Source organism: Phocoena sinus, chromosome 1 (assembly GCF_008692025.1).
Source record: "Phocoena sinus isolate mPhoSin1 chromosome 1, mPhoSin1.pri, whole genome shotgun sequence".
In the NCBI taxonomy this organism is placed as follows: domain Eukaryota; kingdom Metazoa; phylum Chordata; class Mammalia; order Artiodactyla; family Phocoenidae; genus Phocoena; species Phocoena sinus.
This window is the reverse complement of record NC_045763.1, coordinates 168,068,665-168,087,773: the sequence shown is the minus strand read 5'-3', so window position 1 is coordinate 168,087,773 and position 19,109 is coordinate 168,068,665.

Sequence of the window (19,109 nt, the reverse complement as noted above, 5' to 3'; positions counted from 1 at the left end):
CTGGGCATCCTCCTGCAGCATGAGAGCAAATTCAAGATAATTTTTTGTTTTTAAATGTTGGGCCACATTTTAAAATTCTATTTGGTAACAGCTTATTGCGTTCCATGGTAAATATGTATAATCATACAACTTAAATGATTTACCTTTTCACTAGAAGAATGTAAATGAGGAAAAAAATGGCACTGCTTATCAACCTCTAAAATTTCCAAGTATGGAAAATTAGAAAGAAGTCGACAGAGAGAAAAGACCTAATCGTTCCTAAATGAGATTGCCAGCCATGCTGAGACGCAAGCCAAATGCTACTCAGCCCGCAGGAGAGAAAGGTGCTCATCAATACCCAGAATATTTCCAGAACATCTATCAAGAACTTGTGGCATTACAGGAAATACAAACCAAAAAGTCACCTTTTTCATTCAATCTTCTAATAACATATTTTTCAGGGAATCTCAGGACAACAGAGATTTAATAGGACAACATGGCAAATGTACAATACGGATTATTTCCAAGTAATGGTCTTAGTAATGCAGGTGGGTTTGATTTTTATTTAATGTAAGTGCTTTGTAATCAACCAGACCTAGGTGTGAGTCCAAGCTCTGACACTAAATAGCCATGTGACTCTGGACAAATCTCTGAGTGGGTTCCCTTATCTGTAAAAAGAGGATAATTATGGTATGTATCTTACCGTCTCATTGTTGAGATTAAATAATAGATATAAAGCAATCCAAGCAGTGTCTGACACGTAGTACACTCTCAATAAATGATAGCTATTGTTATTAGCAATGTTCCCAAACCTTTCTCCTGCTGTGTTCTGATTTTCTACAGCAATCATTCATTCTAGCTGTCACTTAAAGGGAGCAATGTATGCATTTCTGAGAAATAGATCACGTCAGGAACAGACAAGCAAATAAAAAAACACTAATCAATTATCAGAGAACCCAGTCATTTACATAAGAGACAACGTTCCATTTTTCTGGAGACCTAAAGGGAGCTGGAGAAAGTCAAACAAAATGTTTTCATTTCTGGCCCCCTTTCATGTCTGTGAACAGATTCCAATGATATGTTTCCCAATAGGGAAAGCAACTTAGTAAATTAGAGCACTGCAGAGAAAATTGCTAGAGATCTGCAACCCCTCTCCCCCTACCTACCACCACATAGACATAGCTAGGGAGTCTAAGCTGGCTGCTCATCTAACTACTAATTGTGGTAGCAATTAATATACATCTAACAATGATGGGTACGTAGTCAGCCTCTGCATATGTTCTGCTTCCTTAGAAGGACCTTTCTAAGAACAGAGACAAGCTGAGTCTTTTTTGCTTGGTAGAGAAGCATGCTGCCAACAGATTTCAAGACCAATGCTTCCAACTTATGATGGTTAACCAAACTATCAAGGGAGGATTCCAGAAGGAATACCAGAAGCACGTTCCAGGCGTGGGCTTTCGAGACAGACAGATCTGACTTTAAATCTTACCTTGTGCTTTCCATTGTGTGATCTTGGGCAAGTTAGTTAACTTATTCTACCTCGTTTCCCCATCTAAGTTGCCTATTCATGCTGGTTTGCCTGAGACAGTCCTCGATGATTGTCCTTGGATGATTAATAAAAGCTGCCCCATCACTCCAAAAGGGCTCCTGTTTGAACAATAAATTCATAGCCACCTCATTCTTCCATAAAATTAAAATAATAGTCACCTCGAAGGGTGGCTGTGAAGGCTAGCCATGACGTATATTCCTTGCTACCACAGTGCCTTGCATATAGAAATGTTCGATATAAATTAGTTCCCTCTTTATCAATTTCCTTCAGATCCGCTCTGTCCAATACGGCAGCCATTAACCTCACAGCGCTACTGAGCACTTGAAATGTGGTGAGTGCAAGTCGAGATGTACTGTAAACGTAAAAATTCACCAGATTTTGAAGATCTAGTACATTGAAAAAAGATAAAACATCTCATTAATAATTTTCATATTAATTACATGTCCAAATGCTATTATTTTAGATATATTAGGTTAAATCAAGTAAATCATTAAAATTAATTATACCAGTTTCTTTTTACTATTTTAGCATGGCTACTAAAAAAAAAAAAGGTAAAATGACATTTTATCATATTTCTATTGGGCAGCAGTGCTACAGATGGTTCATTTATGCGTGGACCTCATACACCTCATCCCACCTGTTGAATTCTTCCTTCGAAACTCAAGGTGAGAATCGAGTATGCGTTCATCATATTTATCAACATGTTCATGAACTTACTCTGGGCTTTTGAAGGTAAAAGGGCAATAAACTAAGGGGCAAACTAGAATGGACTCTGATCGTACCCCTCAGCAGTGGTTTCTCCTCAGGGAGAGAAACATTGACCTTGAGTACATTAGGAGAGCTGAAGAACTGGGGCCAACTTCGGAAGATGTCAATGTTGGCAAGGAAAAAGAAGCTTGGTTTGCCAGAAAAGATCTCGCAATCTCTCCCTGAGTCACGTTTGCTAATTCTTGCGAATGCTTATGAAACACCTCTGGTCTCAAATCCGAATAACATAAAAGAACTGGGGCCCGTGAGCATACTATATAGGTGCTGCCTTGAAAAGAAGCATTCACACCATAAAAAAATCACCAACTTTCGGCCCCCCCAAAATCTTCTAAAAGCATTAAAACAGCCTCTAGTTTGATTCTTGTCAAAGCCCCTGACATACGGGTGGAAGACTCGCAGAACAGCAACATGTAGATCAAATTCACTCCAAAACAATAATTTAGTTCAGCCAGTGCCCATCCCACACTGATACGGCTAGTTGAAAAACATCAGCATTCAATTTTTAAAATATTAACAAATTGGATTTTTTAAACATTTTAATCCAATAATCTACTTCACAAAACCTTTTCAGATCTGCAAGATTTCTATAAATTATTCTGTCTGGAAGAATCTTATTGGCTGAAGTGGTTGCCCTGCCATCTCATGTCAACTCTGTCATAGAGGTAAAAAGAAATGATTCAAACCGGTTTCCTAGCACAACCGAACAAGCACTGTCGTCCACGTATTGAATTTTTCACATTTCAACCAGTTGCTCTAGCACCGTGCAGACATAAATGTTGACAGCACTCCTCAGATGAGCACCGTCTTTCCTGATGGCCCCATAGTTTGGAAAGAAGGTAATGACAGACAATATGAGAAGTATGTGTTGGATAGATCTAAAATTTAATGTGTTCCATGGGATGCTTTGTGTCTGAGCTCCACCAGCTCTCATCAGCTAACTCCCCCACCCACTCACCCCACAATCAAATAAATCCCCTCTCTTTGATAACGCACCGACACAGGGAGAGGCAAGGGTTTGGAACAATAGCATCTGAAGTGGAAGAAAGCACAGCGGGCTTCTCACTTTCCCTCTCTAACCACAAGTGGAGGTGACTTTGGCCTGAAAAATCTATCTGCTACTATATGGTACCCAGATGGAAATCACAGCTGCTCTCCGGTACCAGCTGTACCTATGCCCGTCCATCTTCAGAACATGCCTCCAGCTGAGCAGAGAGAAAAACTGGGTTGACAGAGCAGTTAAATAGCCTCTCTTTTCTTCTGCACACTTTTCCTTTTATCTTTCCCCCTTCAGTTTCAGAGTTTCTTGTTCTCACCTTCATGCTGTGGCAGTGCTGACAAAAGAAAACTGCAGCTCTGGAAAACCAGTGGTGAGTAATAGCCCCAGGTTTTTGAATACCTAATGCCTGTTGTATGCGTCTGTGGGAGGGAGGGCCGGAGGGAGGGGAAGAATTTGGTCAGATTGCCCCGGTAGGAAGAGGACCTGCGTCGGCAACCCCAGTGCATCCAGAGAGTATCTGACTTTTGATACCTGTCTTCTAATTAAATCCAAACATCTAGTATGCACAGCCCCTAGGAATGCATTGTTCAAACAGATTCGATTCCTGCCCAGAGCCTTTGCAAGCCACTGACCACTTTGAACCTAATTAGAAAAAGCAGAGGATACTGGAGACATTTAATAAAAGGAATCGGGTTGCTGCTTCATCTTCATGACCTGGGATTTATAAGGGAATTTCACTGGCTTTGTAGCAATGTAAAATAAATAGACATTAGATGATGACAGGGAAAACAAAGTTGCTGCCAAAGCTAAAAAGAGCTTGGCAAAAGAAGAAAGAACTACTACATAGTCAGTCATTATTTACTGTACAAACCTTTTCATAAAGCACAGAAGAGAGATACATAGGAATAATGGGCCCTTGCTAAAAGATGAAAAGGGCTTTCTATATTATCCCCTTGATGGAGGCACTGACATGTCCCAATGGTTACACAATCTTATTGTTCTATTCAACCATTCAGAAAGCTGAGTGAACAGCCCTGCTCTGGAACTTTCAAAGGCTGAAATAAACACTCCACACATTTCTAAGGAAAAGAATAAAATGGTAATGGATGGAAATAACTAATTAATTCGTTAATCCTTGCAGACCGCCAAGGTCCACTGCATAGGGTCTCACCCATTAATTATTCTTTTGCCTGTAATGCTACATTGTAAATAAGTGCCGTTAACTAATCTACCGGCTCTTGACAAAAAGATCCAACTGTTCATTATTTCATTTAAAAGGAGAAATGCTTTGCTGTTTGCTGATGGTGTTGTCTCTGAGATGTTGGCAAAACAGTGTGACCTGAAAGAGCCATCTTAAAGAAGTGGTTTGATTCTATACATTCCCTCTCCCTGCCCCAGGAAACTGAAATCATGTGGCTTCTTTAACTAAAGTTGTGTCCACCCAATCCAACCATAGGGAATTATTTTTAAATGTTTTTTTTAAAGACTAGCATTCTCATAGCTGTAAAGCACTATAAACTATAATATAACTATAAACTTGGTCTAGACTAGAACAAGAGATGCGCAATGGAAAGATCTGAAGAACCAAGGTACATTATTGATTATTTGGAATTAGTAGTCAATCGTGCTGCTAGGTTGCGTTTTGATAGCTAACGTCATACGTAGACTCATTTAGCCTTTCGTGTGTGTGTGTGTGTGTGTGTGTGTGTGTGTGTGTGGTAGGGAAGGAGATTGGTGGCCTGAGGTGGAAAGTGGGAATATGTGTTCCTACAGCATCTGAGAAACCTGGAGGAAGAAAGTGAAAATGTATCCAGGGGAATGCACAACAAAGGAACCATTCTAACAAAGGAAAGAACATTGACCCTATAAGCAGCAATGATATATTTTATGGTACCCAAAGCAGAGCAAAACCCCGTTTAACTACGGTGAGCAGAAAGTGGTAGATTCTAATTAATCCTACTCTCTAGAGCAGTGGGGCCATGTAAAGACAGCTAACTGAGTGCCCACCACGACTCTGTATAGTTAGGACCTCAGGGTCTTGGGCAAGATATCTGTCCTTCCTAAGCCACCATTTCTTCAACAGGAAAATTTGGAGACTAACACCTCCTGCCTTACAGAATTGTACTTTCAAAGAAAAATACCAAAATGATGGGAAGGTGTTCTGGAAGTTGTAAAGCCCTGTATGAAGATGCTGTTTAACTGATTACAATGAAGAAGTATCACATACATAAGCAATAGATGAATGTTTCAAAGAACGTGGAAAAAGTACTCAACACTATAACAATCTGAACACAATTTTATCTTTCTCTGAGGGTTCAGAAAGTATTTTAGGAAGCCGCAGTGTCTCTCTCTGCCATGAATAGGCATCAATTACAGAAATAGCCAACTGAATTATATGGCAAAAATTAAAGTTCTGATGATTTCATGTGTGTGGTTGTTTGAAATATCAATTATCAAGTAGCTACTATATCCCATTATGTCTTTCAACTTCATCATATAAGTTGTGTGAGATATTAATCAACCGTTAAAAAGAATGATTTAGAACTATATCGTAGACTGCAAGAATTTTCATAAGATAGTACTGATGGAACAATATAAGAGGGGGATAAGGGGACATGAGTTTGGGGAATAACGAGAGATGCTGTCAAATGGAGAAAGATGCCCCTTACTCAAGAGGCTTTATTTCCATCTGTTGGGATATTCTTATAATATACTGCCATCTGCTAGAAAATCATTGCAATGAATGTAAAACTCTTCAGTGTCTGCAATATGATTGGAACCCTATTAGCTGCTGTACTCTTGTGTAGTGCACAACCCTCCCAACCGTGAAGGACGGCCCTGAGGTGTTTACTTTTACCTTTTACACCTTCATTTTGTGTTATTACATTTACTGCAAAATTTATGAACTACCATTTGCGACTTGGAAAACACCAAATAGGGAACATTAAAAAAATATATTGATAGGCCCCTAAAATAAATTTTAATGGCAATGATAAACCTAAACCCCTTAGAGCAGAGTTCTAAATGTCTGAATATAGACATTGGCTCAGAGGCTATGATTTCCAGCTTGGTTTTCCAAATATTTACTGTGTGCTTGGGCCCCAATCGATTAATGCTTTTGCATCCTTCTTACATCATTTCTAAATTTTATAATGATAGTTTTATAAAAGTACTTAATATTCAGTGACAGATAAAATGACTAGCTTATAATCTTCAATTTATATGTAATAAATCTACCAACTTATATGGAAGAACTTCGTAAGTTTTCAGTTATAATATTTTAATTTTTTAACATATAAGCATCATTTCAAATTATAAATAGATTTTGAGGCTCTGATTCAGTCAAGATAACTTTCTGTTTTCCTGCTTGTGTTGTCCAGTGTCACTTTCAATGTTTGAAACAAGTATTAAAAGTGTATTAGTATTGGAAACCATCCAGGTGTCCACGAATAGGGGATTAGTTAAGTTAATTACATATGTTCATTTACTAGAATACTCAGAAAGCCATTAAAACAGTGAGGAAAATGTATATTATGTTTAAGAGAAAAAAATGAAGTTAAAAATATGTGCATAGTATTCTAAATAGAGATAGATGCCGTTAAAAGAGGGATGGATACATATCCATATGTATCTGCAGAATAAACCTGGAATAACATACAGCACACTGCTTCAGTGGTGATTCATGTACGGTTGGAGCATGGGTAATTTTCATGTTCATATTTATACATTTCCATGTTTGTTGGACTTTTTTATAATAATCACAAAATGTTTTTGTTGGGAATTTTGTTGGTTAAGTTGTGCTGGGAAAACGTCTGTCTCCTCCTATTTAAGAGGAAGGATCTTTGGACAACCTGGAGGAATACTTAATATTTAACTTAGGAAACCAGTTAAGTCATTGGCAGAGTTTGTCTTGCTTTCAGTAAGCACCCAGGTTGACTTTTATATGTGTTCTCTATTAGTTTAGTTCTTTAATCATTTTCCTCAGGATAATGTAAAGGAAAGAAACTTGGGTCTTGGCCTGCTGGTTTCAGTGGATAGAAAGGACACAAAGGAAGTTGAAAGGAACAGCAAAGGGCATATACTCATTCTCTATAGGTGGTGGCAGCCCGGCTTAAATATGGTTCTCTATGTTATCCCTTTATTTACACTGTATCTGTATAGCCTAGCATGTTCCTGACTGTTTTCAATCATGGGAAATACAAAGATGAGAAAGATTCAGTGCTGCCCTCCAGGAGCTTACAATTCATTCTGTGTCTACACAGTCCTGAAGCTTCCAAACACAGATTGACACGACCAAGACAATTAGCAGAAGACCAACAGTTTGCAGAATAAACACTCATTGCACTAAAATCTATGAATACTTCTTTTCAAAGCATAATTCTACTTTATACAAGGAGACAGTCATTAAGATTCGTGAAAATAAGTCACTCGACTAACAGACATCAAAGTCGAAAATCTTCACAGGGCATTGGAAGGAAAGATCTTTATTCTCAGTTTGTAAATGAACATGAAATGCGGTGTGTTCATGTGGGTGTCTCTCCGCAGAGCTGGCAGTAAGCAGGCGTACCCTTAGTGTCAGGGGAGAAGGCAAAATGGAAAACACAGCGAGGAGTAGAGACGGCTAACGGAGAGAGTTGTTTAATGGGTAAGCTATCTCATCTGCGCACACGGAAGCCTTCACGTGGTTATGAACATGGGGTAATTGCAGGATGCTTTATTAATTGAAAGTAACTGTTTTATTCTTGGTGAAACGGCTTAATGTCGAAAAACCAAACACATGATAAAAGGACATGCACAGTCAGCAGAGAAACCTCAGCTTTCAAAAATCTGCCAGGAAGAAGAAAGTTTAGAATGGATTTGTTCTCTGGCTTCTCACAACAAATAAACCACCAAGGGACTCCCAAGGATCTGAATAACGAGCCAGTCTCTTCCTCCCCCTTCCCCATCCCTCCCCAAGTCTCTCTCTTTGCCTCTCCCTAGCTCTTGCCCTTCTATCTACTCATATGTGCATGGCGAGCAAGTACCCAAAGAATTGCTATATTTGGGGTCCTCCTTCTCATGTGGCAGCTAATACCTGAAAAAAGAATGAATTCCATGCATCCCATACCCAAGAACTAGGGGCTTACTATAAAAACAAAATAAAAATTAGATTTCTGGTCTATGAGTCATTTTTCCCATTGTTAAATAAATATGATTGGCATTCAACAATTGTGTCCATGAAGTGACTACGTGGGTATACTTGCAGACTGGGTTTCTTACACGTTTTATTCCTAGGTTCGGCATCAGGTCCCTAATTTACACATTACACAATATGGCTGCGTTGGAGGGACCTAATTGGCTATAAGGACCAAAGCCTTTGTGAAAAAGAATTTAATTTGCTACTGGGCACTACTGTAAGATGTCTGTTGTGAAGTGTGCTCCAGTGGAGATACACTGCTTTGAGCCTCCCAGAAATGAGCCCAAAGTATCCTTTCATGATGTAATAATTAGAACCACAAAAACATTATTTCACTAGGAGTATTTGTCTTTGAACCAAAACAGTGCCAGTCTCAGGCAAAAGTCACACATATACACAACACACCCCATGGGATCCAGCACCTCCAAGTTTTTCTCTCTCTTCTCCTAGACACATATAATATGTGCCAGGATGTGAGTTTAAGTCAATGAGTTACCTTCTTAAGATAAAATTTGTTGGTAAATGATGTTTAAATGTGTAAGAAAAGACTTCAATCACCCTTCCTCTTTATAAACACTCTAAGCACTAAGGAAAGGCTTGGGGAAGTAGCACTGTTGAAAACCTACACCATGTTTTCCTCTCTTGAATGAACCAGTCCCCTTTGCAAAAAAGACAGAAGTGTCAGTCCAGAGGGAGGCAAAACTAAGTGTTCTGGAAATGAAGCCCTGTCAAGAAGTTCTTCTTGGTATCGGGAAAACTTCAACCATATTACATGTCTTTTCAAAACAAGTTTTTGAGGGCTCTGGAAAATTCTTCCTGGGCCACAATACAGAACAACTGACAGACATGATTTGGTGTCTACCATCCAATTGTCAGTCCAATGTTAGTTCTCATACTTTAGCTTTGGAAATCTATAATCATATCACTGGACTTCCCCTGTGAGAACCTTGGCTACAGTGAACAAGAACGTAGATTTTCACTTCTTTATTCAATACTACTATTTTAGCTTTTTCCATTTTCTTCCCATGGTTAAAAGAGAGGAAAATAAATCCTTCCAGGGGAGTTCTAGAACTGGCTTCATGGTTTACAAAGGATGAAAAGGACTTGTGAGAAGCACAAGGAGAGAGAAGACAGAGCCAGGGTAGAAGATAGAATGGAATGGATAAATGTCACAAAACTGAGCACACTGGGGAGGTTCACAGCAGAGACCAGCCCAGGTAACACGGCACAGGTGAGCTGAGTTTGCTCTCTGTGCATTTCATCATGGAGACGCACACGACGGCTGCCATTTTTAATGCTGAAATGAAAGTGATTCTGAAAAAGACTATTTCATAAACTACAGGAGCAAATGATCCCCCCCACTGTGTTTTTTTTTTAAACCATGAACGGCATTCACTTTTTCTATTAAATAAATAAATTTAAAACACAAGAGAGAAGTTTCTCTAAGAATGCACAAATTCTAAATCCTCTGATGCTGGAAACAAGGTTGAACAACATGAAAAATCATTCCCACAGCTGTTTCTATACAGCAGCTATTAGGAAGGGAATCTCATGTGTCACTTAACCAGCTGTCATATTGAGGAAAAGTGAATGTACCGATTGATGTAATGCTCCTGGGAGGTGGGAAGAGTAGGGGTTTATTTGAGAAGAGAGGGAAGAAGGGTCAGGGAGCTATGGCTCTAACCTGTGAACAGTGGTTGAATTGTTTGGGATGTTGATTCAGGATCCTACAAAGGCCCCATTATCCCTATTCTCCAGGTGATTGTACACCTGACAAATGGTAATGGCAACATTAGCCGACCTGAGAGGGTTCTCTAGCCCTCTAATGTGTGCCAGTATTAAGTCTGATAGCCTCTCTCTCTCTCTCTGTCCCTCTCCCCTATTTTGATAGCTGCCTGCTGTTTAAGCAGAGCACTGGGTTTCCTGACAGCTGAGGCCCAGGTGGCCTCAGTATCAATCTAAACAAGTTGACGTGAAATTGATCTTCCAGGGTTGGGACTAGGGGAGCTGGTGTCAACAGAGCATTCCACCTTCAGTAAAGATAATTCTTTCATCATCAAGGGTGAGGGGAGGGAGGACTTCGGAGAGCTGACACAGGTGCCCCAGTTGCCCACTTGTATTTGCTTTTGAAACTCCGATTGTGATGACATCATCCTATCAAAGGGCTGTGTTTGTTGATGTTTGTTTATGTGGGTTGTCAGTATATAACCATGCACAATTACAGCTGGGATCAACCCTGTAAATTAAAAAGATGGAAAAGTGGAACCACAAAAGAAATTCTTTGGGCAAAGAAATGTCAACGGAAGCAAACAAAGAACATGCAACCTGGACGGAAATTTCCATAGTTTTAGAAACAATCCGGACAGTGTGGGAAGACTAGTGGTTCAGAAAAATACATACAGTTGGCTCAATTATCCCACCAATAAAATCCAACCAATAGAATAAGTAATCCAGAAATAGTTTTCTATTTAGGTTTTCAAATCAATATGTGAATATTTTAGAAGTAGACTTATTTTAACCATGTTTGGTTTAGGATTCTCTTAGTTTTAGCACTTCATTCATCTTTGGGGGCAATAATGTATGTTCAAAATAGAAGTCAGAGTGACCTTCTTGTTTGTCTAAACCTAGCGTAGTTGTAGGTTTAGACACGAGTCTAAACTCGTGTTGTACTCACGAGTTTAGTTTGGTGGCATGAGTGGGGCATTTCTTTCTTGAATCTCACTGAGTTGGAACAGCTAGAAATGAGGCATGACCTCGAGCTGCAATGCAAGAAGAGCTAATCCCTCATCTATAGGGGTTGTCCTGAGATTAGGCTAGATCTTCAAATTACTATGAAAACTGATTGGAAAGTGAAAAATCAGATAAGCAACTGGTCCTTTCATTTCTGCAGCACTAGAATAAGTTGATGTTGGAGAAACCCAGGCTTTTCCACTTAAAGAACATTCTGAAAACTCAACATCAGCCTATAAACATGAAAAAAAAAAGTCTACACTTAAATAACCAACCAAATGAACCAAAGAGCATCTTCCAGTTTGGAAAATGTGAAATTAGAGTTAGCAAATGTGTAGATTTTGCAGAAGGGTTGGGTACCAGCGGTGAAAGATCTAAAGACACACATCGTCCTGGGCTTGCTCTATGACTCTATGTGGCCTGAAGCTGAACACGCAAATTCTTTGAGCTACAACCTAATTTTACCTCTAAAAGTCAATGGAAATAATAAAGAACACTACAAATGTGGTAAGGGTCTTGCTACGGTGACTGGGAAGATGGATGGCTGAGCATGCTGTAGAATAAAATGGGAACACTATTTGAAATCTACACATTTAAAGAGGTGAAACTAACTAGTAAACTTCGGTTCCAACCTAACCCATGAACCTCTCCAGAAATATTTCTTAGATCTTGGTGAGAAACTATTTTGGGTTAGGAGGACTAAAGTCACCTCGTTTCTTCATATCAGTCAATAGCACTTCATCGTCTACACACCAAGTCTCATGAGATTTTTCACCCCAACCTAGAAAGTACTAGAAGCCACAATATTTGGTGTAGCCACAAGCTAACTGAAAAACAAGATAGTTTTCATAATGCAGCTCTTCTATGCTGTAAGAGAGATGCAGGGCATGTCTTCTTAGCACTTTGCCTAATTTCATTGTCTTGTCTTAGAGGATAACACACACACTGAGAAAGTCCTAAGAAGGCTTGTCAATATAGAAAAATCCATATAATAAATCAAGTTTGAAGCGCTATTTACAATAACCAAGACATGGAAGCAACCTAAGTGTCCATCAGCAGAGCAATGGATAAAGAATATATATATATATATATATATATATATATATATACACACACATACCACTTCCATTGTACATATATATATGCAATGGAATATTACTCAGCCATAAAAAGGAATGAAATAATGCCATTCGCAGTAACATGATGGACCTAGAGATTAGCATACTAAGTGAAGTAAGCCAGAAAGAGAAAGACAAATACCATATGATATCACTTATTTGTGAAGTCTAAAAAAATGATACAAATGAAAATTTTTGTAAAACAGAAACAAACTCACAGATATAGAAAACAATCTTATGGTTACCAAAGCAGAAAGAGGGGGAGGGATAAATTAGGAGTTTGGGATTAATTATAAACTACTATATATAAAATAGATAAGCAACAAGTTTCTACTGTATAGCACAGGAAACTATATTCAATATTTTATAATAATCTCTAATGGAAAAGAATCTGAAAAAGAATGTATGTATATATGTATAACTGAACCACTTTGCTGTCCACCTGAAACTAACAGAGCATTGCAAATCAACAATCAACAAAAGTTAAAATCAAGCTTGATGTAGCACTGAATATTTTCCTCTGATCACTGTTTTACAGACGACTTGAACTAGAGCTATAAGTCTCCTGGATCAGTTCTGCTCAAAGGCACTTGCTCTTCGTATGTACATAATAATATGTATTAAAGTCTCGTTTTTGGACACCATAAAAGTACAAAATATGCAATCTAAGTGAACATTTCAGATAACTTGTTTACCACTATATTCTAGAATCAAGTTCAGTTCTTGACCAGTAGTAAATGTTCAGAATAAATAATTCAAGCTTATCTTTTTAACAGCATGAGTTGTTTTGAATCTTAACCATTCTTACTACATACACTTCAATCTTAAGGAACAGGGCATTCTAAATGTAATTCCATGTTTTGTCAACAAATGAAGTTTACATGGAAAGCCTCCACTGTTTAATCGTACTATTGTGGTGATGCCTTTAGAGACTGTTGATGAGTGCAAGGCAATTTTCTCCTACACTGGACGGTCCAATCATAACATCCTTTCATAACATTGAGTTCATTAAGCCTATCTCCCTCAGGCCTGTCTTCACTCACCATGCATCTATTTCATAAATATTTATTGAGCATCTACCTTGTATTATACCGGTCCTAAAACTCTTATAGACTATATTCCTATAGAGAAAAGTGCTTGCATTTTATGATAAAGGTTTTCCATGCTGCTCGGAAACTCTTCTAACTTATGTATGATTTTACATCTGTGTTCTAAATGACTGAGGTTTCTAGATTTCCAAATTCTAGGTTAGTGGGGCATTAGTGGAGCTCATCTTCTTGCTTTATACTTTTCCTCCATGCTCACATGTTGCTCTCCATCATGCTCTATGTCTTTGCTTCTAATGACCCATAAGTCAGGAGGCTGCAAAAGTTTCCCTTCCTCTATAGTGGCTAAACCAGCGTTGATTCTGAAAGTATATCTGAAAAATATTTGGGGTTGGTGGAAAGTTATAACAGAGTAGTATTTGGTTTATTAAAAGCCTCAGGTCTCACATTCGTACTCAAAGAATACAAGCCTAGCTCTTTGCAAATTGCTCTGATTTCATTCTCACTGATGTGTTCTCAAATTCATTCTCAAATCAATGCCGTTTTTCTGTCACGCTTGCACCTAATTCATGCCATGCCCAGACAGGAGGTGCACGCAACGGTATGGCAGGGCCAGGAGAATTTGAAGCAGCCCATTGCCCGTTAACTAGTTTTACAAACAACAATGAAACAGGAAATAACAAAGCATGATCCTTGAATTAGTACTTCAGCGAAAATACTCAAGAGTTTTTCCACAGTCTGTAAATCGCTCCAGCTGTGTTTTCATGGTTTATGAAATTGAGAGAGGCAAACTCTAGAGACAAATTAAAATCTTGGATCTGGTCAGAGACGATTTTATAATAAAGGTGCTCAGTTATATGGCGTAGTGTATAGATACACACAGAGCTATAAGCCAAGCTCTACTGAAAATGCAAACAGTTTACTTTATGCATTGTCTACCCAGAGGTATAAGGACTGTCATATATCAAAACACAGATCAACCCAAAGAATAAGGTCTGTTTTATTGCTATGTTTTATCAGGAGAGAATGGGGGTATAATATTTTATTATGAAACAGCTAATAGAAGGGACAGAAGAACACGTAGAGATGGTCTCACTTTGGAAGGAAATGAATAATGGATGAAGAGTGCCACCTTTTGGCTATTGGACGTTTTGACAGACTCTGTGGGAAAAAAAAAAAGGACTTTTGGCTTAGTGAATATTGAGCTTTGCAATCTAATTCAGAAATATTTCTAAAAGTTCTTTTCCAGGTACCTCTGGGTCTCATCCTGCTTGGAATGAGCCCATTCAGACTTCCTCATGTTCTGCCCATTCAGATACTGCCCGAGAAGTTGATGTTAGCTATTTATTTTTCCCTGTTGCTTCCAGAGTACCAAAGATGTAGCCAGAAAACCAAGAGAACATTGAAAGGCAGGGTCCATTTTTAAATTGCAATGCACTCCTGGCCAGGATGGCACAGAACGAATGAATACAGAGTCTGATTGAGCTAACACAGTCCTTAGAGTCTAATAGTCCTGACCTTAATCCAAGCTGTGACATTTGGGAAGAGATTTATGGTACCTGGTTGGATAAGCATGGAGTCTTCCAGAGAAATAAATTAAGCATACATGTAATAACACAAATACCATGCAGGTACTGATGCATGTCACAGAGGCTCCCCACCTCAAGAGAACCTAAAAATAGCCCATTATTTGTGGCAATAGGAAAAGATATTGGAGACTAATGATTGACCAAGGTTATGGGTTACCAAGCCACAGTGAGATGGAGAGTAAAACTGCTGGCTTCACGTTCTCTGGAGAGAATGAGAGCTTTGAAAGAGCACAGTGAACAAGAGTTCTTCCTCTCACTCCAAACAAGACAGAGCTAATGAAAAGAACCAATATTGAAAAAGTCTTCCCTCCAGAAGAAGTTCCTGGTAGCCCCAGAGATTTCCCCCACCCTTAATAGTTTCTTAAAAGGAAGCAACAGCATTTTGAGGTCCCCTTGCCCAGGAGAGAGCATAGGTGGACTCCATACAGACAGAGCCCTGGTCTCTATCTCAGCAACAGCTAAGCATCTGCCCCGTGTCCTCAGGGGTTTACTAAGTCCCTTCTGTAGGTGCTCTATGCTTTGTCCCAATAGAATGCTTCAGGGAAAATATCATGAAAGACCCACTCCTGTATTCCTGTAGGTAAGCAGTCAGAAACAACCCATGAGAGAATCAAAGGAACAATCCAGACAAGATAGAAGTGAGTGCTGAGATGCTGAGGACAGGCCTGAAAGTACAGGTTGGGAGGACCTCGTCTAGTGCTTGGTTCATATCTCACACTCAGAAAATGTTAATTCACTCCTTCTTTCCTTCCTTCCATCCACTCTCTCCATTCCTTCCTCCTAGTCACAGTGACTTCTGACGCACCTTTATCTCTGGGGCTGGGCTACCTACCACACACAAGTCTTACTTTGACAGACAGTTATTGAAGATCTGCTGAGAATTATTATCCGGCAGCACTGATAGAAGTTTTAACAGCAAAGTTCCCCAGAGGTCAGTCCTTCTTCTAATGATGCTGACAGGTACATATCCACATTGTATCCACAGTAACAGGCAGAGCCCAGAAGCCTGAGTCACCCCCTGCCTGATCAATGACGACACAGCTACACAGCCAGGGCGAGGTGGGCATATGGACAATTCCCTTTACTTCCACTCCACTGAGTTTTTACAATATGTTCTTTCTGAGCCAATCCAAGCCTAAAAAAAAGGAAAGCATTTTACCAAGAACTGATCTAGATGATAAATTTTATTTTCTCACCATCATCAAAATGGCCTCCTTGCACCTCACATTTGCAGGCTCTGGACATGGCCCCTCTTGAGCTGGTGAAGAGCTGGGTTCACAGTCAGAACCAGAACAACAAGCTGCCCAGAAGGCCCTTGTTCACAAGTGCACCTGAAAATCCACTGAAGAAAATCCATTCAGTTATTCCACAAATATTTGCTGAGTTCCTATTAAGGTTCCTATGAAACTATCATCTCAAATGTATTCTCTCAATTAATCCCCCAAGCAACCCAACATGATGGGAATTATTATTATCCCCACTTGGCAGATAAGGAAGCTGAAGCTCAAAGGTGAAATCAATATCCAAACCCAGATAGAAATGTCCTTAGTGTATCTGCAGAATGGAAAGAGTGGATGGGCAGGGAAAAGAAGATCTGAAAGGACAGGCATGGTGGAGGTCTGATAAGGGCCAACAGTGATGGGGGAAGCTGAAATAAATGCCTGGGCACAGCAGATACAAGTATTCTGGAAGAGTTGAAAATAACTAAAAATCCTCCAAAAGTTACTTTTAAAAACTGTAAGAAAAGGTAGTGTATTGATAACTGAAAATATTTCTATTTATGACTTCTCATCTTTACTTTGTGCCTTGTGGTTTACGTGAAATGTAAGACAAATACCATATGATATCACTTATTTGTTCCTCCCAACCAAATATGTAAGGTGGGCAAGAAAGTCAGTACAGTCACCACTTGCTAGTGAACGAACCAAGGTTTAAAGCAGTGAAATCTCCTGGCTAGGGTTACACAGTTCAAGAGTGCACGGTGTGAGGTCCACACTGGGTTTTGCATTTGAATTCCCGTATTTTTTATTTTACAATGTTTACACACCCTGGAAAAGCCAAGCAAACTCAAAGCTGTCATCCTCAGGTGTAGTTAAAATAGATGGTTAAAAAGAGAATCAACCTGACTGAAGCCAATATTGTTACACTTTTTTTTTTTTTCTCCCAGAGAAACAAAGTACTAAATGGTAGGAGAACAGTTGAGTCACAGCCACATGCTGAGAAAGCAAAGCCAAAGACTTTTTTAAGATGGGACTTTGTTCAGCATCTAAAACATATCAAACTAACTATTAATTTTTATTCAATTTTATTTTTTCAATTGATGAATTTTGTTCCAGATGAAAATGTGCATTGTAGCAAAAATGTATAACACCACGTCATTGTCTTATTATTCTCTAAAAGAACAAATTTCACCTAGGGAGAGATTGTAGACAAATTACTTCAACACGTTAGGTTAAACTTATATACAGGTACAGGTTGTGGGTTGCATCAGAGGCAACCTGTCCTTCCAAAAGACTAAGACCAGTCTCCAATTTTACACCCAAGAGACAGAAAAAAAAAAAAAAAAGTTTTAGAATAAATTATTGATAAAATAAAAATGATTGGAGGAAGTAACCAACAGCAAGTTTAAGAAATAAGGTGCAGAATTATTAATTATTGCAGTCTTTGGAAAAAAAGGGTACCTCAAAGCTAAAATATCAAGAGCAAAGGAAAAAAGGTGGTGGTAGGAAAAATGACCATTTATCTCATTTCTAAATTTAAAAGGCATTTGGTATCAGGAGATTAATAGAGCTGTCAGTGTAAATCATTCTCAAAAAGCTGGCAAATTTCCAACTGGAACTGACATATTCTAGATATAATAATGGTTTTCTGGCTTCCTAACTAATTTGAACTTGGCTCTATTTTTTTTAATAGACTTTATTCTTTTTAGAGCAGTTTTAGATTTTTCAGAAGAATTGCAAAGACAATACAGAAAGTTTCCATATACTCCACACCCAGTTTCCCCTATTAGTAATGTCATACAATAGCATGGTACATTTGTTGTAATTTGTGATCAATGTTAATACAGTGTTATTAACTAAGTCCATGGTTGATTCAGATTTCCTTAGTTTTCCCTAAAGTCTTTTTCTGTTCCAGGATCCCATCCAGGACACCACATTACATTTAGTCGTCATGTCTTCTTAGGCTCCTCTTGGCAGTGACAGCTTCTCTGACTTTCCTTATTTGTAAGGACCTTGATAGTTTTGAGGAGTACTGGTCAAGTGTTTTGTAGAATGTCCCTCCATCAGGATCTGTCTGACGTTTCTCTCATGATTAGACTGGTGTGAGTTTGGGGGAGGAATACTAGAGAGATAAAGTGACATTTTCGTCACATAGAAAAGGGCACACGCTATCACGATGATTTATCACAGTTGACGTTGACCTTGAACACCAGGCTGAGGTAGTGTTTCTCAGGTTTTTGGTCAGGTTTTTCCACTGTATGCTTTTTTTTCTCTCTCTCTCTCCGTACTGTCCTCTTTGGAAGGAACTCACTGTGTGCCGCCCACTGTTAAGGAGAGGGGAGCCATGTTCTCTCCCCTTGAAGGCAGAATATCTACATAAATTATTTGAAATTCTTCTGCAAGGATTTATCTTTTCTCTCTCATTTACTTAATCATTACTTATATCAATATGGACTCATGTATATTTATTTTATCCTTTGTGTTGTAATTCAATCCTACTGTATTTATTTTGTTGCTCTAATTGTTCCAACTGGTTTTGGTGTCCCTTTGACACACCCCCATCAAGGCAGAGGTTTTTTGGTTTTTGGTTTGGTTGCTTTGTTGTTGTTGCTGCTGTTGCTGTGGTTTTTAGTACTGCCTTACTTTCTGGCACTACAAGATACTCCAGGCTCATCTTGTAAACAGTCGTCCCTTGGTATCTGTGGGATATTGGTCCAGGACCCCCCGCCCAACCCCTTGGATGTCAAAATCCATGGATGTTCAAGTCCTTTATATAAAATGGTTAGTACAGTCAGCTCTCCACATGGGAGGGTTCTGCATCTGACGATTCAACTAACTGCAAATCTGCAGCTAATTGAATGTGCAGATGTCGATATGAACGTCCAGCTGTAGAATCAGCCATTTCTCCAAAGAGCCTGGGCTCTTTTTTTTTTTATT